The 24,653-nt window shown below is 36.3% G+C and overlaps 1 protein-coding gene across 13 annotated transcripts in view; it reads right to left on the bottom strand.

Moving 5' to 3' along the window:
• MIPOL1 (mirror-image polydactyly 1) overlaps nucleotides 1-24,653 on the bottom strand; it is a 172,644-nt gene that overhangs the window by 47,323 nt on the left and 100,668 nt on the right. The window lies entirely within an intron of this gene.

Here is a 24,653-nt window from a genome sequence, read left to right as displayed (position 1 = left end):
ACTATATAGAGCATTCCTGCAGCTTAAAAGGCAAAAAGCGTTAATGTTTAACCTTCAAGTGACAGTAGTATAGAGCTTCTGATATCAAAAACAATGTACTGGATGCTGGCAAGCCTGAACTCTGCCAGCAAGAGGTTAAAATCCTCTGCAGGTGAGCTGCTTGCCTGGTGCTGCTTGCTGCCTTGCAAGCAGAACGCACAGAACACAGGAATGTCAGCCAAACCAAGCTATTTTCTATAATTATACTGTACTGTAGGTGAAACAACATTCTTAAAAATTGGAAAACATGCTTGAATCAAAGTAGGTGGTTTGTTCTAGAGGCCAATAATTAAAATCCTTGCCAATTTTCAGTGTACTGTGAAGTGTGATTGAAATGGGAGACTGGAAGGAAATGTTTGCAGCTGACACACCTACTCACAGGGAGATTAACGGCTAGTCTCTTTGGAGAGCTATCATAAAAAATACATCTCATGTTCCACTCACTTTTCAGGACAAAAGTCAGAAGGCATTGGAGTTTGAAGAGTCTTATTTATGTCCATTTTCATCAGACAAACTGTACTGTTTTGACTGGGTTCTCATCTGACTTACACCAGCAAAATTAACAGTAGAATCAGGGGCTCTGGATTAAAAATTAAAAAAGAAAGCAATACCAAAAAACAGCTAAAAAATCTCAAGGGAAGAAAATAAGGCATTTGCTAACCTGAGTGGGTTCATACTAGGGAGCTACATGAGATCAATGAAAATTCCAGCGCAGGTGTCTTGGTGCATGATATGCTACCATGCAACAAAATGGCCATCATTCACAGCCTGAAGAGTGGTAAACAACAAACAAACGACTGAAGTATCCTTACTAGGAGGGAAGCAGAACAACACACATAACAATGTTATGCTAACTGCTAACTACAACAATGGTGCTTGCACAACTATAAAATATTTGAAGACTTCTATAATGTATATTGAAATCCACCCACAGTGCACATGGCAGAAGTCCTATATGACCTCACCTCAAGTAATAACAATAGCTTTATGGGAACTTTTAAGCAAAATATTATTTCTTTGGAAAATGTCACAATGTGGAAATCAGAACGTCTCACCGAAATGTATCAGTTTTGATTATTATTATTATTATTTTGAAAGTAGGGGAAAGAAGGAGCATTGACAACCAAAAGAATTACACCCATATTCCTCTGGTGGAGGTTTTCCCTAAAAAGACCCACTCACTGGTGAAGTTGGTCACCATCTTGGTATAAGAGATGCTCTCAGAAACAGTATTTGGATATGGTCTCTTTCTCAGAACTTTTGTTTGACTGCAAATTCTAAAGCTTTCATATATGGTTTAATATGGATAGATCCTTCTCTCTTCTCTGCCTCCCAGCCCAATTTCTGTCAAAAGAAAAACAATACCCTTGTTTCTACACTTATCCCATTTTGCATTTTAATAGTTACTTATAGAAAACCTGTATTTTCAAATTAAATTAGATCTAAAAGTTAATTGCTACATATTGAAACATAAAATAGCCATGTCTTGAATAAGAAAATGCCATTATTGATCTCATTGCTATTATTTGAAAAATATTTAAAGCACAATCCTATGCGCAACCTAAAGCAATGGAAAAGAGAGTTTTTTATCCTTTTCTTACTCCCCTAGGGCAAACAGAAGCACCCTAAACTCTCATCTAAATTGAAACTTGTTATATGTGAGCAGGCAGATCTAAAGCTGCTGATGCAGTGCCACATGAAAAATTATTAATTTAAAAAATGTAAATGTGTATGTTGTCAGACTTTCTATGGATGGAAGATGACTTTTACAATGTTTTTCTGCAGCCAACAGAAGGAAAAAATGTTCAATGAACCCAAGTAGAAAAATTGAATAGTATGATTGTCTTACTGATGGTTTTTTCTTCTTGTGCACTTACAGAGAGCATTTGTATTTTCACCTTTATATATTTACAGACAGAATATACATTTTCTTCATTATGTGGGCTAAACATAGCTTCTTTTATGTCTCAGTAAGCTCTCCAATCCCTCAGTCTTTCCAAACCTATCTCTCATGCATGCACTGCCAATAGTGCTACCTAACTCCAATGGACACACTTCACCTGACATGTTCTTGCACTCCTTTTGCTCACAGTCACCATCCTATATTATCTGTCTGCCTGTCCACTGGTACAATCCAGCTAATAGTAAAAATTCTTGGTGCCACTGAACATCATCCACTGTTTTCTTTTTCTCCAGTACTTGAGGCCATTCCAATCATTCTGCAAAACAGCCTGAACTTACTTTATATTAATAACACCTCCTAGCTCTGCAGCATCAAGCTATTTTATTAGTACACTTCTGTTCTTCATACCAAATATTACTAATGAAAACATTAAAGAAAATTGGTTCAGCACCAACTGGTGAGAAACTATGTAGAAAGTGCACAGTAGAAATCCTTGGACTTTAACACTACTCCTTTCAAAGCTGTTTGCTGTTACTTTTCTGCTGACTAGTTCCTTATTGCCTTTGAGTAATCTCTCACCACCTTCATGGGTGCATGATATTTTGCAGATGGAGCTCAACTTGCTCATCCTTCTAAACAAGAGATGCTAGCTGAACCCAGTTAATAGCAAGCAGGATTTCCTATACTAAGCTTGTGCCTGCTTGTAAAATAACAGCATACACAAGCTCCATCTTTTTAATTAATAATTTTCCATGTGATACCAGATTAGAAACTCTACTTTTTTGTCAGCTTATACATAACAAGTTTCCTTGTCTAAATAACCAGTATTGTGTCTAAGAACTCTTGCATGAATTCATGTGAGTGAACAATGTTCTTCAATCTACTGTTGATAGATTCTTGCTTTAAATATTTTCCTTCCAAATTTACTCTGAAGACTCAAAATAAATACTAACTGGTGTATAACTGTCAGGATTACATTGTTTGTTTGTTTTCTAAATGTAGGTGCTGCCTCTACTAATTGTCAAATCATATCATACAGAATCTCATAGGATTTATTAACATTTCTGCAATTTTAGTTAGGAGCTCCTTTGGAATTTTGGATAGAGGCAACCATTATCCCAATTTGAGCACAATAACTTACTCAACAGCAGTGATAAACCCAATTTCTGTTCTCTTAACCCTTTTCCTAATATTTAACATCATCATTTCTCAGTGCTGATAGAAAAACAAAGACTACACAGTTTTGGATCTAATACAGATTATCCTTGATCTCTGTGCCATTCTTAGAATGGTAGCACATTTCCTCTTTCCTTGTTCTCATTTTGGTCGTTACATCATTGTTTAATTCTCTTTCTATTGACCAATTTAGCTTAACCTCTAGCAATCTTTATTAATTCTTGTATCTTCTATTTTCTACAATTTAATTTTGTTGGTTAATAAGTACTCCTTTTTGTAGAAGCTCAGTTTATTCTCATCAAGATCATAATTCAACCAATTAGAACTGATCCCCTTTCCTCCAAACATTTTTTCCTGGTTTAATGGATAGAGTTATTAATAGGTAGGTATTACCTGAATTAATAATGGCTGCTACCAACTACTTTCCTTCCACTGATCAGGGAGTAGAGGAAGGCTAGATAATAAGTCTCAACAGTCATTTCTGCAATTTATGGGCTCAATCATTTACATTTGTAAGAGCTGTGAGGAGAGATGGCAGCAAAGTGTCATTCTACTCCTTTGGTCTTATGCTACCTGGGGTCTGAGATGGAATCTAGCCATAAGTGGTCAATTGAGAATTACCCAATTTCTCCTGGGGACAGAATTATGTTTCTGGTGATATTAGTTGGCTAGGGAAGCAGTAAAAGGTCATTTGTGTTCTTACAGCAGCAGAAGATGGTTAGGGCAGCAAAGATGTCTTTCACCTTGAATTAGAACGAGTAAGGAAATAAATTTTTTAAAGTAATTAAAAATATTAAGGCTTATTTATATTTTACACTTTCATACTTTAAATCTCCTGTCAATAACAGTAACACGTACTGCATGATAAAGCAGGTCATGTTGTGACACATTATGACATCCAACTTCTAACCATTCTGTTATTTTTACATTAGCAGCTGCTACTTAGTGCAGATTACAACATCTCATCTTGTCTTCTATTTCAAAATGTCAACACATCAAATTGTTCCCCGACAGAAGCAGATGATACTTTGATCTGGAAAAGAATATGAGCACTTGTCGTATTAATTAGGGGATCAGAGGTTCTCGGGGTCAAGAACAAGACTCCAGCTAACAGTAGGGAACTGAAAATGGCTGACTCCCTACTAACAGCTAAGTGATCACCTTCCTTTTTAACTCACAGTGTTAGCGTGTCAAACCGTTTCATTACAATGCAAACAGAGGACAGTTCGACCTAGAACATTAGATAAAATATTGCAACGTGTGTTCAAGTAGCAGCTGGCTTGGACGATTTTAAAAATGAAAAGTGAAAATTGGAACTGAACGATGATAGATGTTATAAATTATTGACGTGCTATGTAATGTATAACTAAATAAAAAATCCAAATTTAAAACACATTAAAACTTGAAAATGCAGATGCAAATTTTCACGAAATAATCATGAAAATTCTGGGAGATAAACTTGACATGAAAAAGCTTGGAGTGCTAACTGAAATTTTTAGAAATTCAAGAAAGTTTAGTTTCTCAACATATCATTCTCTAATGGAAATAGTTTTTATTAAGTTGCATTAACTTGGAGTAAAGTAAGGAGCTGTAATACTGTTTCCTGACAGATCTGTGTTGTTCTGGAGGATCAGTACAGTTAGAAAACTACCCTAAAGAACTAACTGAGGACTGTTTGCGCATATGATTTTTGGAGTAAAGGCAGTGGTGGTGAGAACCAGCTACAGATTTCCCAGCACCCTGCCCCACTCACACCCAGGTGGATATTCCCTTTGGGCACAAGGAAATGAGATCTCACAACAAACGTGACCTTTATGAATTAGCATCAGGACCAATTAATAATAATAAGATATTATTCCACCATTTAATGTTGGTCAAAATAAGTATAAGATTCTGTCTTCATCACAACAAAAACTCCCAGTAAGAATACATGATCATGTTCTAAGAATATTGCTTGCATGGTCCCTAATCCTGAGAGGTTCCGTTGCAGTTTTGAATGATAGGAACAAGCCATAACAAATATTATGCAGATTGTGCAATCAGAAAAAAAAAAAAAAATTACCAAAGAACTTCTTACTGTTCTGTCAAGGAAAATTAAAGGATCCAATAACATTTTTTACTAGACTAGGCACATACCTGGTTCATTAAATTACAAGGAGAACAAACTGAGTATCTATGAACTATCCCAAAGGAAAAACATTTGAATCATTATGTCTGAAAGGTGGATATCTCATTCTTGAATTGCACGGTCACTTCACACTGCCACAGAAGAAATTAACAAGCAGTGTACTCTTTTACCTAGTAATGTGTCCACATTAGCACATATTACACAGATTCAGTCCGTTATCACATTATACAAGAAAAATTCTATATGAAATGTCAATTATATTTTTCAATGAGAATTTGCTTACCTAAATTTAGGTATTATATTTATGCAAATTTCCTCACCATTCACATTATTTTGTAATACTTTTTATCTTTTTTTCTTAGCAATATACAGCATACTGAAATTGCAGGAAGTACTAGCTGTTCGGAGGACAATCCTACACACATGATGAGTCTGTAAGACTAACACCCGGAACTATTTTACTGTACAGAATGATTCACAGTGAGGAAGATTAATTGGAAAGTCTGCCCGTGAGGTTGACCCCAAACTGTAACTGACTTCATGGGGTCAAGACTTCATTTATGGTTTCCATTTGTTGGAGTACAAAGCTACAAAACACAGAGATACCATCATAGATATCTACTCCATGCTTATGCAGAACTACTATGGATACTGCAAAGTCTGAAAACTTCCAAGAATGACAACACCAGAAATATACATTCATAGCTGCATTAGGCTTTGCATGCAAACAGTCTCATGTACAGGGATGCAGACTTTTTGGCAGGAGATATTTTAATAAGAACACAAGATGGAGGTAATTTAAAATACGAAGTAGTGGAGACTCCGTATGCAGATAGGCAGATGCTTGTCTTGCTATTAAACTACGATGCACACAGTGAGAATAAAATCAAAGGAAATGACTAAAAATAGGGGCAAATAGCCATTCACAACCGTTATATTTGCAAGGTATCTATGACTTTAGAATTAACTTATAGGAAAATGCAAATTTAAAAAATTACAGTAAATTCCTTTACTTCCCAGATTAAAGAATGCCTTCAGCTCTGGGCATGTGAAAAGGGCACACTTCTCTATGATCTGTAATTCAAGTTTGGCCTTCGTGACATCGCATACTTTGTTTCTGATCTAAAAATACAGTTTCAAATAATGGAGAGACATGAGTAATACAGAAAAACTTGAATTTAACCACATTGCTTTGGGTAAGATGTGTTTAAAGTAGAAAATATTTTCTGTAGAATTAAAAATATTCTGGTTATCTGAGGAAGCCTTCTTATGCCCCATTCATGGCTGCTTAGGTAACTGGACTAGAAAACACACATATCCCTTTCAAAGACAGAATTATCAAATGTAAGTATAAAACAAAGAAGGAAAAATCTCTCTAATCTGCTTTAATTACAGGTACCTTTCCTTCAACTTTGAGAGATCTCACTTGCTTCATATGCGCCATGAAGACTATTACACTTTATAGCAATCTTTAGTAGCAGTCTCCGTAGAGGAAATCAAGGAGGAAATGACCATGTAGACTGCAGTAAGCTGGATAGCATGCAAGCAGCTCTTCAGGTTGTCTACTGGCAGGCTGCTATGGGAAAGCTTCAAATGTCAGTACCCATGATAAACCTGTTGTCCACATAAATGACTCTAGCCACTAGGATATCAAGTCAATATCTGCTACAAACAGTAAGTCGTCAGCACAGGATCCAAAAGGTAGTGTTGTAATGTTGTCTCAGAAGCTTTACAATAACAAAGACCCTATTCAATAAAAAACACATTCCCCTCAGCCCCAGAAGTGTCCTATCCAGTTTGGGGCGGAACTGTGCTGGCAGAAGAACAGAAGAAAGTTCATATTACACCTAGACAAATTTTAGGTGAGCTGCAGGCAGAAACAGTGTGTACTTTCAGGACTCAGTCTGCTACATTTTCACGCTCTGCTAACAAAACCTGAGCACAGCAGCACCCCTCTATTACTAAAAAGAACTATCCAGGAACCATTTTCTGCTTTGAGACTTTCTGGCATGGCTTGGGTTTACACACCAAAACTTCTTCTGCCAACCCCCAAAAAGCAGGGCTGCCAATACCAGGTTGTCTAAGGGAACAGGCCCTGGTATACAGTTATCTTTCAAAGGCTTTGTCTGGGATAACAGGTTAAAACCATGCCAGGGAGCTGTGTGACATTCTGCCAATCCACGTCCTGATCCTATTTTAGTTACTAGAGTAGATACAGATAGTCTTGCCAACTAATAGGGACTTAAACTTAGACAAGCTTGATAAGCCTTATATTTGATATTTGATATTTGATAAATTACTTCTCTGTCCTGGTAGGTAGATGAGGCACTCCTGATTATCAGGTCTCACCTGCAGCTCCAGAGATATAGGAGTAATTCTTGCTCCTATTTCACTACCTAGCCTTTATTGTAGACTCCACCTTACAGTAAAGTTCTTGTCTTTGACCTATGACCAGCTATGACCATGCCCTTCCAGAACAATTTGGACTTGGTTATCCTCTGGTTTCTGCATTGAGACATTCACTTAGTAGAGTTCCCTATCCTGATTTTCAGCGTGACAGCAGCTCCTTAGTGAGACGCTGACATTTCACAAATCCCTCTTCCGTAAGAAAATATGTACATTGAAATCATCCATGCCTCATTAAAGTGACAGAAAAAAACACACGAGGCAGTAACTTGAGCAAAAAAGCAGTTGACAATTTACGCTTGAAGGCTCATAACTGGTGCCGAGTGACAATATATCCCAAATTGTAACCTATGCAAGGAGACAGAGTGACTGTTACCTCTTGACAGAAAGTACTTTTGCAGGAGGCAGCAGAGTCAGAATCTGACTGCTATAATCAAACTATAAAACTTCCATAAAGGCCATGAGTCTGTACAGGATCATAAAAATGAACTATCCCACTGGCTACATTCTGACTGTGTTTGTCCACAAATCTTGCAGAATTTGGAATGAAAGTTAAGAAAAAGCTTGAGGGAGTATTTACTACTTCACCTTAGTCTTCATTTCTGGAAAAAAACCTACTAGGAGGAGTACACCCACAAATTTATCTGATATTTTCATACCTACAACACAGAATCAACATGCTGAGTTTGATAGAACAGCTAAACTTAAGAAAAGAATAAATAATTACTGAATAAATGTTTCTGTTATCATGAAAAGTAGGTATAAGAGAGAATCAGTGACCATATGCCCCACGCAGACATGTCCAGACTTTAAGTAACCCAGACATTCTTAAATTGACTTTGAATCGGGCAAGTCTGTTAATATTCCTCCTTTGATATCTGAAGTTCTCACCAGATTACCTAGAGGAACAATTTGGGCTCTTTCTCCAGCTGGATCAGTTTTGTGGTTAGCTCTTCTGGGCAAAAGTCGCATGCCTGCTTCTGAGGCCGACTGCAGCCTTTATTACCTTGAGCCGCCAGTGCATCTGGCATGGCTGTGAATTGCTGAGTCGCTGTGAGCAAGACACCACCACGTCCCCTGTGATGAGGGGATCCCCAAGAGGCACTTTAAAAGAGTGTCAATATTTGTGTAGTCCTTGGCGTGTAAAAGGGATCAGATATTCTAAATCTGAGTACCTGGTACTGATTTAGATCATATTTATGCAGAACAAGTCCTTGAATCTTTTTTTCCCCACATTCTTACTGCAGTGTTTTTCACAAAAGTAGAACTTCGACTCGGGAATTTAAATTATATTAACAAAGGCAAATATAGACATTTGTGAGAACATATGTATAATTCAAGTCTTATAGGAACCACTGATCTGCTGGAAAAAATGCAGGAGAGAATTCAATAGATAGCACTTTCCCATGGAATTAGGAGGGGACAGACATCTCCACAGATTGTTATGAATTCTGTACTTTTGGATGAGATCTTTTGATGTAGGTAAGCTACATTCAATCAGAACTCAAAAGCTTGATACAAAAGATGTCTGATCCTTTCTACTAAATGAATCTATTTACTACATTTTATATGAGGTAATTATGCTTGTCATTACTGCATGTCTATTTGATTTGATTCTATCAAATCTTTGCCTCAGGCAAAAACATTCATTTCATTTTCCACCGAAGTTTAGGTGCACAGTTGCAGAACACTTCTAAAATTCTGTCACAGTTCACTCAAACTCAATCACATTTCACCTGGAAAAAGAAATGGGGCTCCTGCATATCTCACAATACTTGAAATAATTTGAGGAAGGAAAATGGAAAGGAAGGAGAAGCGTATGCATCATCTGCGGTCATGTTCTTTAAAATCATAGTTGGCAAAATGAAACAAAATAACCCAGAGAAAAGAAACATTTCAGATATTTAACTATCAAATTCTGCAGCAATTTTCCATAATATAATGTAATGCAGAAGGTATATTTCTCCCATCTTATTTGTGCAAGGCAAATGAGACCATTTCAATCACCATAGATTGTGATGTACAGAAATCATGGTCCAGTAAAACCAGACAGCAAACACTTCTCTGTGTTACTGTCCTACAACTAGAATTTCAACCAATTCTTTTGTTTTCACTTGTTCAAAGCATATCTTACACTTTTTCACTGCACCTATTATGCATTTCTTCACTTGAACACCTGTTGAACTAAACTTGTCTTGCCAGAATATTTTTAATTATGCAATCTGTATTCTGTCAATGGCAAGCACTTAGGTAGAATTTCTTATATACCTTTCAACATACCCAGAAGACAATTAAAGAACTCAATGTACAGAAATATTTGCCAACTGAAACGCTAGTGCAGCAAGTTTAATCAAGTGATCTTGACTAACTTTTAGCAAAGAATCACAATTTTTCATAATCAGTTTAGCCACTTTAAATGCTATGTCTTAGAAAATTGTATAGACTCAGTCATTTTCACAGTCTGCAATACATGCCTGACTTGCATAATACTCCAGGCAATCGTTCCATTAATACTTGAGCACTTTCTTTTCATGTGCAGTGTGATGAATGCCAAATTTGTCTTTAGCTTTGAAGAAAATTTAGTTTTGCACAGAAAGTCCTGACCCACTGAAGCCAAGAGAAGTTTGCTATTGACTTCAATAGGATTAATGTTTCCCTGTGTTTGTACACATGCGTTCTACTTAGTGCTGACTATTCCAATTATATGTGTGCTGTATACAAGGCTAACCCACAGAATAGACCTAACTAAGAGCAATGTCTTTGACTGTATTGCTGATCAATACTATAAATGTAGATATGTAAGCAAGCGTTGTGTAGAACTCTCCAATTTGGCATGGATACAATGGTGACATTTATGAAGGGTGATGTACCACTTGCTACTAAATTTCAAGCTAACAAATACAGTAGGTTTCATCCATGCAACCAGGTTTGTGAAACATCTTAACAGCAATGATAAAATTTTTCAAGGAGCCACCACTTTTATAATGAAGAAACCTTTTTGTGGAAGGTTGCAAGGCTATTACATTCATACAGAGAGGGAAAAACCCATTACTTTCTTTTGGGAGCTGTTGGATTGGCAGCCCTATTCCTAGGAATACTGTTGCGGATTGTAGCTGTTGTATTAAACTCCACAAAATGCTTTTGATCCATTTTATCTTGCAACTTAGCAAAGAAATGTTGCAGTAAGAAACACCAACAAAGATCTGAAAAACTTAAGCTCTGGATTACCATATTGTGTTCTCCTGCCATTCAATGTGTCAGACAAAGGCAGCGGTGTTCAAAGTAGAAAAAGGAAAAGAAACTCGTCAAAGACAGTGCAAAGCACAGAGTAAATAATATTCCTCCACATCCCTACTCTTTCATAGATTTGTTGTTAAAAGAGTTGCAGCAATTAGGCTTTTGTTAATTACCAGCTGTTGAAACAGATGTGTTGACTGTCCTTATTAGCCAACAGCTGGGACAGGAGAACAATTGATGCTCTCTAAAACCAACAGCCAGCTGCTTTGCAGTAATTATCTCCGATCGATAATACAGGTGATAAAGGCAGCAAAAAGGTTATGAGCTTCAATAACCAAGGTACTGTTATTGAATATCACTGGATTTTTCTGTTTAATTTTAGAAAATGAATAGAACAGTAAGCTGCTGCAGGCTGCTTTGCCTGCTTTTTGTCTGCACCATGTCAAGGTCAAGCAACATGCAAGTAACAGGGAAAATACAAACAGAAAAGTACCACAACTTTTTTTCTAACCCTCTTGCTATTTTTCAAATATCTTGCTGATCTTCAAGGAATGCATTCTCTTTCAGGTGAATGCCATCCATCATTAGCTCAATTTCCTTCTTTCCTTGCACTCAATTTTACAAGAAATGACTTTTTGGAATGTGTAAAATAGTTAACTGTACCTACTGGAAAATTTTATTGTACAATATGTAATAAGATGATATACAAATGCTTAAAGAGGGAGCTATCCCTCTTGAAAATTAGGCTGTAGTCTTAGGCGTGCTGTCAATTCTTAAACAAATTTACATCACTTCTTGGAATTTGGTTTCAGTGCTGCTAACTGGGAGAACTATATTTATCTTGATTGATTACTTTGTAATTGATGATTTTAACATACTATTGAAATGCAAAGTAATGCTTGTATAACATTACTGTAACAGGGAAAAAATTACACGCTTTTCTAGTATCAATATATGTCAAAGTTTATAAAATTAATAGTTATTTTAGCACTGGGCCAGACTTCCTCGAGTGGGAGTCACAAGTGTAATTGCTAATATCTATATGAAATGTATCAACATAGGTAGTTGGATAGTTTCTACCTACTTTTGTTGCTGCTTTGATTTATATTTCCTCATCTCCATATCCTATTAAAGTGCATTTAAAAAAAAAGCAATGCAGGGATTTTAAACCATTTCTATTAGCTGCTCAGTTCATCTCAGGCCAACAAAAGCCATGACTACAAGAACTACAACTATGTCTATTCACTAATTAGTCGGCACTTAAAGACACTGCCTTACTGAAAACAAGGATTAAAACTGGTTGAATACTCTCCCTTTCATAGACCTCCCTCGTGTCTCTGCTGGGTCATCATAAGCAGCTTGTTCTCTGGACTTTAAGTAGGGAAGCTTGACAATCAGCTCTGGGCTCATCAGTAGGCACTGGACAATTAACAGAAGCTACCAACATTTTAACAGACATGTAAAGAAAACAACTGGCAAAAAAGTTTCAGCTAGAGAGATGAGTGAAAGTATATCATACTGCTATGGCAGTGATGTTTTAAGAGAGACACATAGAAGGATATTGGTATATAATTTTGAAATAAAGGAAAGCAACTGTACTTCAGTGTTTCCACTTCAGACTCGAGAGAAAAAAAACACATATCATTACAGCAACAAAATTGGAATGCATCCTTCTACACAAAATCTTACATCTATTAGCAGGATTATACAGCATGTTGTAAAAACAAATATTTGCCAGTTCAGAGCCTAGTTGTGTTTTTTACTCTTAGAAGAATGCTAAAGTGGGAAAAGGAAAGAGGATGGAATGGTTTTAAGTAACGGCTTCACATTTGCGTTTCATTCTTTCTTTCTCTCTCCAGCTGCTTCCCTCTGTTCTTACAGCGTGTTTAGGCCATTGCACTGGGTTTTCCCCTGGAGAACAAGAATTGGCTCTGCTTTTTGCTTGTTATCCATTAATGAACTATGGGGGCGGGGAGAGGGGGAAACGGGGAAAATGGTTAAGTTTTGGTCTCACTCTGCTGTGGTCAACCAATGAAAAGTTAACATTTGGACTATGCCAGCTGGGAATTCTTCAGAGTGATGGGCAGACCCTCTGCCTTAGAAAGAGATCTGAAAAGGGATTTATAAGTTATATAAAAAGATATTAACTAAAATCAGGATAGAAGCAAGAAAATTCTTCTGAACTGGTGACCTGCAGCGGTTTTCATGGTAGAATCACCACAAAGCAAGAAGAAACTATCCTGTAAGAAAGAAAAAAACACAAAACAAAACTGTAGAGGATGTTGTTTCACCACAGCCAAGACACTCCAAAATTTTCCAAATTGCATGTGTGTGGAATGGTTCTCAGATGCCCAAACCCTGCAACTGGGTGACACATTCCAGCCTGCAAGCTGATCATAAGGGACACTACCATGAGCGTGGCACAACTTCAGCCCTGGTACCAACAGCGGAGCATGGCAGGGTGTGTGCTGTTTAGCTCGGCCATTCTGTCAGGGAACTAAAAGCACCTGGACTTTGGTCTCAGGTTTTGCAACAGTCACAGTCCCGCAATGCACAGCATGACTGGATTCCCTACATAATTACAGTTACACTTCCCAGCCAAGAAACAGGACTACAAAGATCTGAATTAACAAATAAAGCAGGCACACTCTGTCTCCTGATAATCTCAAACTCTGCTATGCCAGACCACAGCAAATCTGTCTCATTTAACTCAATCCTATAGATTTTCACCTGGTGGAACAAAGCCTAGAATGCATGGTCTGGAACCAACCCACAGCACGCTTCCTTTTGCATTTTGCTTTCAGATAAAACGTTTATAAACAACCAGGCTGTTCTGTAAGAAAAAAGTAAACCTGAAGACTGCTGCCTGAAACATACCTTTTCAGCTATCTCACAAAATCTAAGTGTGACAACCAAGCTCCAAGAAAATTCACCTGGCAACACCTGCATTGAAACAAAGTTACTGCAGCAACAAATAACGTCAGAGTGTTAATAATTGACAGGAGAAGAATGAAAAGGTGAGTAAGGGATAAAGAGGACAAAGGAAAGATTTTAGTATAAACTTCTGCTGGTAAGTAATCAATCAAAATTAAGATTGAACGAGTCAGTACAAACGTTACTGTTAAAGCTGAAGTGAGTTTGGTATCTGGGGCTCCTGAGCAGGGTTTGCAAAACTCCCTTTTCTGGAACATGATTTGCAAAATTTGACAAACAAATCCCCCACTGATTTGAATTCACTTTTATGCAATTCCCCTAAGAAACTAAAACAAATGCAGGAACAGTAGCTTCTAATATTTACTGCATGCAGGAAAAGTGTTGCTCGATCCCTGGTTCTACAGGTTACGGCAGGAGTTATTAATGCGGTGATAATGAATGAGTTTCATGATTTACATAATCTAACAAAAGACCACTCCCCTTCGAGGGAGGAACTATATCCTAGTGACACTGTTTAGAAGAAGCTGTTTCGGATGACTAAATTAACAACAGCCTCAGGTGAAATGAAATACTGCATGAATGTCTGTGGCTACTATGGCTAGAGGTCAAAACAGTAGAAAAAACTTAACAGAATATGAAGTTAAATATTAAGAAATCAAGATTTGTTTCTTCAAATCACACACTTTTTTTTTTTCCTGTATTTCATAATATGACTGAATTTACATTTTTATAAGGAAGAGTATAAGTTATCAGTTCAGTTTCATTTATGGCAGTATTGCTCTGCCCAGAATCCTGGCAGATGGTAAAATGTAATTGTTTTCAATAAAAGATATCCCCTAAACTCAGTTCAACTATCAGAGTTAATACAATGAATGATCTATACACTGAAATCAAATACCCCAAAAGACTGCACTCACAAAATTAAGGAATTTCCAAGTTCAGGCCCCAAAAATAGTGTTTTTTCAGATCATCATTTGTGAAGATATACTGAAATCCTATCATTTCATCCCATGGAAATCCTGGACCTCTTGAAGGGATGCAAAGTACTGTCAAATTCATATCAAGTCTCAAGGATATATTACCAGCAGCTGAATGGAGAAGCCATTAACAGATCATGATTTTTCAAAACATCAAATAAAGTCTTTAGCAAAGAGTTAGAGATAACTCATGAAATGTAAATAATTAACGGTGGACTGTAGCAGTGAATATTATTTCATATGTGTATTTACAGTTCACTGGACCTATTCACACAGGGCCCAACACTGCTGCCACTTAAGTTGATAAAAGATGTCACAATATCTCAGAAGGGGCAAGGGGCTTCTTTTGTTCTAGTCAGTAACAACTTGTCACTGTTGTCAAGAATTAATTAACTTCTTAATTCCTACAAAGATTAATAAATATTCCAGGCTTCAAGAAAATGATACTTCTGCACTCAAAGAAACATTATTCAATACCAAATGTCTGCTGAGGCTTCAAGGTATGAGATAAATTTAAAATGCAACATTGTAAAATTTAATATTTTCTCTTTAATTTACTGCACTGTGGTACTCTGAAAAAATCTGAAATCTACATCATTAGCTATGTGATATATAACTTTTCACAAAAACTTTTAACATCAACCAGACTGCAGTAAAATTACCCATTTCTCTGAAAACAAATCTTTCTATATTAAACAAAATTTGTATCTGTACTAGATGAACTGCCAACTTAGTTATTAATCAGCAATGGTTTTTTAACTTCAGGTGACCGCTCCTTTGACTGAGTTGCTAGTATTCCCCATTGCTTGTTTTACACTATTCTCAGCTCAGTAGAAAAAAATCCTGCATAAGTATATACTGATTGACAAAATGAAATTATATTTGCTAATACAAGGATCTTGATATTTCATTATTACTGCTCTCAACTAATTCTTTAAAAAACAAAACAACAAAAAACAAGAAACCAAACACCTACGTGACCCAAAGTTTGTTAAAAAAAAAAAAACAACAAAAATCAATAATTTAAACTAACTTAATAATCTTTCCAGCAGCAGATAAATATTTTGTTGTTACTATTTCACAAGAAAAAAAGTAAGCAACATTACTAAGAACAAAAATTAAATCAAGAATACTGACTGGAAAAAGCTATGCCAACAAACATTTTAGGAACTTAATACGAAGAAGACCTTGTTAAAATGACACGTAATGGCTTTATATCTGATATTTTTACATAAAAGAGAGGAGAACACAATGTTTGGAAACTTGTCTCAGGGTTAGGCTGATCTCCTAAATGTATATCTTTAAAAAATATCAGATATCATTAGTAACCGGTTAAGGAAAAAAATAAACATACCATTGGATTTCCAGTGAATACATCTTTAATCTATTTTACTATAAACAATGAAGGACAAAAGTCAGATAACCTCTTGCTGCTTAATGTGTTATCAAGATTTAGATGGAAGCCCATTAAATGCACCACATCTTGAGAAGTTCTCAGCTCATTCAAAGCTGTTCTTTACGAACCAGAGTAACCTCTTACCATCTCTTACCATAACTAAAATCAGGATGGAAGCAAGAAAATTCTTCTGAGCTGGTGACCTGCAGGGGTACGAGGTAAGACTGGTTGGACCCAAATGAGGGAGTGAATCATCCTTGCCCAGGGAAGGATGTTACTTTGCTTATTCCTGTTCCTTTTGTTGGAGCCATAGGATCGGGATTGAGCAAATACACTTCATATTTAAAGGAAGCAAGTGCTGCTGGGCATTAGTGGCATCTGTCCAAGCTTTGGTCAAGATACCTCAGCACGACTTAACTGAAAGTTTTCAGAGGGATTCACAGTATGTCACCCATTTTCTAACTGTGCAAGGCAAATCTCCTGTGTCTAATCTGCAGAAGTACTGTACAATCACAGCTGCAACTAAAGTTTATGGGGAACAGAACATAAATACTATATAATGTCCACGCATCAGGCCTGAGAGGAAATTACTGAAGGCTTGATCTACGCTAAAAACAATTAAGAGGCAAATTAAAATGTAAGTGGCTATCTATGGATATAAAAAGTTTATTTCCAGTATTATCTGCCTGTCATCCAGGACTGAAAAGAAACAGATTTTGATCTGTGAAACAGTCCATCAATGAAAGGAAGGACTGTATGAACAGGATGGCCACACCACACAAGTAGGAGGCTAATCTTCTCAGTTGGAAACTAGCTGGAACAGCCAGGATATTAAGTCAGCAACACAAGAGGAGGTTATTTGGAAGGCAAATGAGGTACATGATCAAATTCAGCACCTAACAAGAAAGTTGAATCAATGTGGCAAAGAATATAATGAAAATAATCTCTTCATTTGTGTTTATGTATTGATCCTAGAAATCAAGATAAGAAGAGGAAATTCTCATTGATGGGAATAAATTTATGTAACCAGCATCACTAAAATCATCTGATGAACAACTAGAGAAGTAGTAAAAAAACCCTGATGCCTTAAAAAACAAGACCCATACCATTATTCTTTTTACAATGATCCGTAACAGAGAACGACAGTTCTTGAATACATACAGGTCAATATGCTAACAATACAAATAGAGACTTGCTGGCAAGCTAATCTAATTAGGGAATGGAACAAGCTTTTCTTCAGCACCTATCTATAATATTTGAAAAGAAAACTAATGACACTATAGGGGACTTTGATTTACAAGACATAAGCTGAAAGTATTTGGTGGTCAACTATAGTATAACGTTATAGTATGTTTCAAAAATCATACATTATTTATCAGCATTATACAGTCTGTACCTCCTTACAATACAAGAAATGTTTGTCACTGTACTGGAGATTCACGCAAGTCACTCCAAAAGTAATGCCTCCTTCTTATTTCCATGGAATCTACTAACAGCTACTAAGAGCACAATAACACTATTTGTCAGCTAATTCTCAGCTACAAAGATCTATTTTTCAACATAGCCCCTACCATTAGCCTGCATGCAGCACTTCTAAATATCTGTACCAGTGGAGGTGAGCACTACTGCTATCGCTACTGCTGAAATGCAACACCCTCTGCCTCACTGTGCTCATACCCATTGGTTGGTCTCTATCAATGTTCAGCAAGCATTGATGAATGTCAATGGCTGCCTTTTTTCTGTGTGGAAGAATTCAATTCCTCACCTTTGCTTCATCTGCACTTCCATGTCAGACACCATTTTGTCAGACTGCCTCTCTGCTGCCATCTGTTGCACAGCAACAAGTAATGAAACGTTGGTGGGAAGATTCAACCTCTACTACCATACCACCATCTGCCTCTGATGTTGCGAGCCAGCATCACAAAACAGGAGGCATACATAGCTATGTACATTTTTATGCAGAATTAATAAGCACTTTTCACTTCCCTAGCTATCTAAGAACGAAAGCTTTTACAGATTATGACAGTTTTCAATTCAGGTCTTGGAGGGTTGTTAGAGAAGATCCTTGTTTGGATAATGTTTGGTTTTAATCAATTTTAAAATACTAAGACCTTCCTGGAGCGGGGTGGGGGAGGGGGGGTGAAGAAAAAAGAAAGAAGAAGAAGAAAGAAGAAAAGAAAGGAAAGAAAGGAAAGAAAGGAAAGAAAGGAAAGAAAGGAAAGAAAGGAAAAAAAGGAAAAAAAGGAAAAAAAGGAAAAAAGAAAAAAAGAAAAAAAGAAAAAAAGAAAAAAAAGAAAAAAAGAAAAAAAAGAAAAAAAAGAAAAAAAAGAAAAAAGAAAAAAAAAGATGAGTGGGATAAAAACTGGGCCAAATACTTGAAAACATTGGATTCGACTAATACAGATTTTAATGAAAGAATTACTTCCAGTCAACATATTTTTGTGTAAAATAAATGTCAAATAAATCTGATTTCTCCCTTTGATGAGATTAGAAGCAAATGTCATAAAAAGATTTTGTCAGGCTTTGACTTATTATCACATAGCTGTCTGATTAAAAAAGAAGAAGAGCAATATGCATCATCAACAAAACTTTCTCTAAGTGGATTCAGAGTGGGCCAACAGTTAAAAAAACTAAATACCAAAACTCTATGTCCCAAGATACATTCATCACTGAATAATGTGGAAATACCTGTAAGATTGCACGGGTATCAGTACTAGGCATACATGTATTCAACGTATTCTTCAATTACTTGGAACCAGATAAATATGACTACTAATGTTAATGAACAAAAAAGTAAGCAAATAAATGATGAAGCAATGTTCTGGGTCACTTCCTAATGAGGTGTATTCAAATTGAATGAATTTTAATAAAACCCAATACAAAATTCTTAGTCTAAGAATGGTGGACACAGGGCACATTTATAGAAAAGGGAATCGCACTCTGAAAACCACTGACAATGAATAAGATCTTGGGCTTTGGTACAAGGTGAGAATTTAATGCTGTGGAAAAAGTGATACAGATGCAACCTTCAGATGTATGTATAGCAAAACAACAATTATATCTATGAGGGTGATTTTACTATATGCATTGCTCTGAGGAACAATGTCACAAAATGCATTCTCTTTTTCTTAGAAATGGGTTCTGGGATTAGCCTTAAATGCTAGGAATTTATGAATTATAAATGTTCCAGAAGGTAACATCTTGTATGTGTCAAATAGTTATGAAAACTCAGGATAGTTTTGACCTTAATCACTTCACACCTTGGCTTCCACAAAAAAACCACAAATAAAACGTTCCTACAGGAATACAAGGTATTGCTGATTATTAAACCTTTCATTCTTATAATACCAAATATTACAGAAAATCCCCATGATCGTTACACAAAATTCTGTTTTCAGGGAAAGGTTTGAACAGTATCCAGTAAACAAGAGATTGGCACACATAATGAACAAAGAAGATAAAAAAACATATACTGATTGGCTGTTCTCTGAATACGGTGTGAAGCAGGAATGCTGTGAAATAAAGCACACATGATCCTGTAATGAAAAATGTTAACACAGTTTCGGGGGAAAGGGAAGTAAATGAAGACACTCACTTTAGAAATGCCAGAACTGATGTTAACTCCTCATTAACTGGCTACCTCAGTGTAACTGTTGCCATGCATAGCAAACAACATACCAGAATTGTACGTGTATAAAATATTCATAACAATTGTCTAAACTGTTCCTAAAAGGACAAATGTTCCGACAAACAACTCTGTGGAAAGCCAGACCATTTGCTGCCCTATCATGTACTCCTTAAATCCCCTGCAATTTGTCAACTTTGAATGCAATACTTCTCCAGGGGCTACCAATGAGCTTTTCACATCTTGCTCATGTCATCCATTTTCCGCTTGATTAGTGGGGACCTGAAGTAATCTTTCTGCTTCACAGAACAACTAAAGCCAACATACACGAAAATACCAGTATCTTAGGTACAGCTCTTAGCATGGGACAAAGGTCTTTGAGGATGTTCAGGCTCTTGTTGGTGCAATGAAGTGGCTGAGACAGATGAGGAAGAAACAAACATCCAGGCTGAAAAAAGGGAAGGCTAAATTAGGAGAACAATGAGGGAACACAAAAGAAAACATTTTTGACACTAAGGAAAAAGAAGAAAGCTGAAGGTATGGTGTAAGATGTGAGAAAGGAGAAGTGATAACTTGTATGGAAAAATAGAAAAGAAGAACATGAAGCTGAATGTACCCTTTGGATTTAAGACAAAAGATATAAGGAGCAGAATATAATACAAAAATAAAAATTAAATGAAATACTTTCTTATGTCCTATTTTCTTTTATCAAATTTTCTGTGATTTTTGAAATCTTTTTTTTTAACCTTTCAGTTTTGAAGTATGTGCATAAAGAAAATACATCTAAAAAGCTTTTAACATTGAGATATTAAAACGATTATTCTCCTAAGGATAAGCAACTCAAAATATTCCAAGTATCAGAAAATAATTTCTTTTTAACCGTTGTAAAAATACAAAAAAAAAATTCTTAAATAATTACACCGAATGAATCTTTGAGTGTAGAAGTGAATGAGTTTAAAACTATGAGAAGTGGCTCTGGTGCCAGCATCTTTTCAACATCAACTTAATTCTAGTACTGCCACTTAAGCTCTACTATTCCCCACAAACCTGCCAGAGATCAGCTGACATTCATGCTATTAAAAATTAATGAGAAGTGTAGATTTTAATTTGATAAGTTAAAAACTCTTCATGTCTTAATGTTATCACTTTAAATGCAGCATAAAAAAAGCGGCAGAGAGAAATGATTGAAGCTCTGCACTGTGCTCGATAGATTTAAATTTGCAGTTGTACTGCTATATACAGGACTTTGAAATACAGAATACTAAAAACCTGACATTAGAATGTTTATAATTCACTGGAGGAAAAGGACGTCTTTACAAATATGCAAACCAAGTCAGTTCTATACTTGCAATACTAAGGAAGCCCTGTCCAATACTTCAACCTCTCTCTCTTATGCTTTCCTTATATTACCTTTCCTCATAATAACATCCCCATATTCCTTCCAATATTCTCATAGAATTCTCAGATTCTACCTGTATATAGCATTTTATTACATACCTCCAGCTCAGCCTACAACTCCTACTTAACCCCTACTTACCTTTTTCTTTCACAATTTATATAGTAGTGATCTACTGCTGCACAGCTGTCTCCTGCTAAATGATAATAACTGCTGATAAAGTTCTTCCCACGTCTTCCTTGAGCGGGACACTGAGAGAGAGAATCCTCTTAGGGATCCAACCATTATTTCTCTGTCAAGTTTGGCTGAAGAAAACTAAAAATCCTAACATAAAAACTAAAGACTGCATAATCATATATGCCTCATTTTCTTAGGAAACAGCTATTAAAGCCTGCTTCATTGAAAATCCTTTATCTTTTTTCCCCTCTATTAAAATTAAGATAGTGCATTCTCATGAAGTATACTCTTGAGAAATCATTTCTATCTAAGAGGCTGTGATCTGAAAGCCACAGATGGCTTCCAGTCACATTGGTACACATGAAAAGAAAAGAACAATGAAAGGTCATCAAGAACATGAAGATGAGCCTCACATTTGCAAACTTAAACATATGTAAACAATTGTTTCACATACACTGTATAAACAATTGCTGCAAACACAGACATAGATGTAGAGCATATGTGAAACTCTACCTCATTTTCTTCTTGTTCAGAGTTTTCTGACTGAAAAATGAATAATGCAGATTTTTTGTTTTTGAGTTTTTACGAGTGAAAGACCCATACCTTTTAGAAATTACATAAATATATATATTTATATGTAATTCTGCAGTTGGCAACCACCCTGAGATCAGATATAGGAGACAATATATCAGGTGGCTAAGAGAGCAGCTTTCCCAAATCAAGGAATGAATGTAGAAACCAAGTGACATTTACAAATAACAATCAAGTGCTTTGCAAATCTCAGATATTGAATATTTTAGAAACAAGACAAATAAATTGGTTTATCTCAAACTGCATCTTCAAAAACAACAGATGAGACAACACCCATAGTCCATGCTGAACCAGATACACAAAGCTTCTGCTATGCTGTCTGACAACTGCACACTCCTCTAAGGATATGATATCTACAGGAAAGGCAGAAAGAGATGATGCCAAGGCCGACAAACACGTATCTTACCTACAAGATCCCTACCCTCGACCAGGAAGGAATAAAGCGACTTAAGCAAAATGGTTACAGCAATCTTGCTAGCACACCTGCCTTGACTAAACAGAAGGGTAATCCATGATATTTAGGTTCTAGCCATATATCCAAGATCTGTGGTATCAAAGCCTGTACCAAATCAAACCTGCATTAGGTCACTCAAGCAAATTTAAAAAAAATTCATTTTAGGAAAGGAGGACCATGAGGAGCGTCTTGCTTGGTGCAGATTTTTTTTGAAAGAACAATCTCTCCCTGAAATACTCCCATAAACCATAGCCAGTTAATTATAGTGACTGAAAATCTGTGTGGAATACTTGCCCTTGGTTTCTCAAAATCAGCTCTAGAGAATCCAAAAATGTCATTAGGCTTTTGGATGAAACTGTTTGATTCAAGTCTTGAAACAAATTCTACAATAAATTTAGGCATAACACAAGGAGCGAGCAAAGGATGCACTGTTGAGTAAGAAACAAAACAAAACTGCACTATGCAACTTCTGTATTTTGCCTGTATTTGGCCCTTTTAGGCCTCATTTCCTTCAGAAAGATGACCTTCTCAATATTGATGTGATCCAGAATAAGGAATAGGAAAAGTGCAAAGCCCAATAGATTTAGGAAGGACTCCAGGAAACTGCTTTGCGGATTCACCACAACTGCCCAGACAGGCTCTTCTTGAGAATCTATATAAAACAGTGAGATGCTAGGTTTCAACTAGTGCAATCAGTAGCACCCTAACACTGTTATGGTCAAGATCAGAAAAACTGTGTTTGACTGGAACCAGTGTATACGTTCCCAAAGATGACAATTGGTCTATTGCTTAAATAATCATGGCTTTTCTTTGATGGCTGATTCTGTCTTATACCTGTAATGACTCTGTGACATTTCACAGATATTTTAATGTCATAAAACCTTGAATGAAAAACTAGAATGACAGAATCTACCCTAAGCCACTGGGAGGAAACAATAAATAGTTTTTGACCTTTCTAATTCTAGAAAGGACAATTTCCTGACTGTGATACAGATGGAGCAGAAGGTTAGGAAACTTCTGTACCAGAATCTCACAACAGTACCTAAAGTGACGGGGGAGAATAAATTCTGAGTACACTAACAACTCAGAAGCCTAAATTACACCAAATAAAAAGGGAAGTTAGTGAAAAAGAAGAAAAAGAAGAAGAAAAGGCAGAATAATAGAATAAATCACTTAAGACTGCATTCTTGAGAAATGCACATATAGATTTAACCAGACTGAGTCTACAGACTGAAGTGATGCACAGCTACAACATGACAGACTTAACAAGCCATGGTATTATCCTGTTGGACATCAGTTCTATAAAGCTTCCTCCTCACTGTAGTTTCAAAGAACAAATCAATGCGGCAAGATGAAACACAAACTGAATACATGTATTTTTAAAGCCACTCAAGTTTTAACTGATGGAAACTGCAGTCTTTAATTTTGCTCTTATTTAAATATTAGCTTTTACATGGAATAGGGAGTAATTTTAAGAGGTCAAAAAATGACCAGCCAATTTTTAGAAGTGCTGAGGCAGCTCAAGATGGGTACTTAGTGAGATTCAAAAGTTGTGAGTTAAGTACTACTAAAACTCATAAAAAAGAGGCATCTAAACCATGGAGACTCATTTTGAATATTAGCTCCCTATCTATCTCTCTCTTATCAAGACAGCAGAGGTGACTGTTCTGCTGCACAGCACAAAGGAGATCATTCTAGTGCATTCTCTCAGTTTAATCAAAGTGCCCAATCCAGAGAGAACTGGCCAGTTCCCACTTTGCTCTGTTGAGATGTTGTATGAAATTAACAGTAAAAAAGTAATTTTGCTCTGGTTAGATTCGGTGTCTTAGGTAAAGGTAGTTGCTCACCCCCTACACTGACCTCAAAGCTGTCCTTAACGCTCATAATTCTAAGAAGGAATTAGTCTAAGGGAGGAATCACCTGTGCTTTTGTATCAGCACTGTTCACTGTTCTCATTTGCTCTTTCCTTCTACACAACATAGTAATTATGAGGCAGACATTTCTACAAACAAGAATGTCATACGTAACACTTGGAGCAGAAAGGCAGACGAGGTGCTAAATCAGTTGAAAATATTTCCAAATACTGGAATGAGATATTCTTTGCAAGAAAATTAGTAATTTTTTTGTATTATTTTTACAACTAAAACTAATAGTAATTTAAAAACTCCAGTAAGTTAACTCTATTTTTGTTAGGAAATAAATGAGCAACGAGAT

The sequence above is a fragment of the Meleagris gallopavo genome, chromosome 5 (assembly GCF_000146605.3).
Source record: "Meleagris gallopavo isolate NT-WF06-2002-E0010 breed Aviagen turkey brand Nicholas breeding stock chromosome 5, Turkey_5.1, whole genome shotgun sequence".
In the NCBI taxonomy this organism is placed as follows: Eukaryota; Metazoa; Chordata; class Aves; order Galliformes; family Phasianidae; genus Meleagris; species Meleagris gallopavo.
This window is presented reverse-complemented; position numbering and strand designations above follow the sequence as displayed.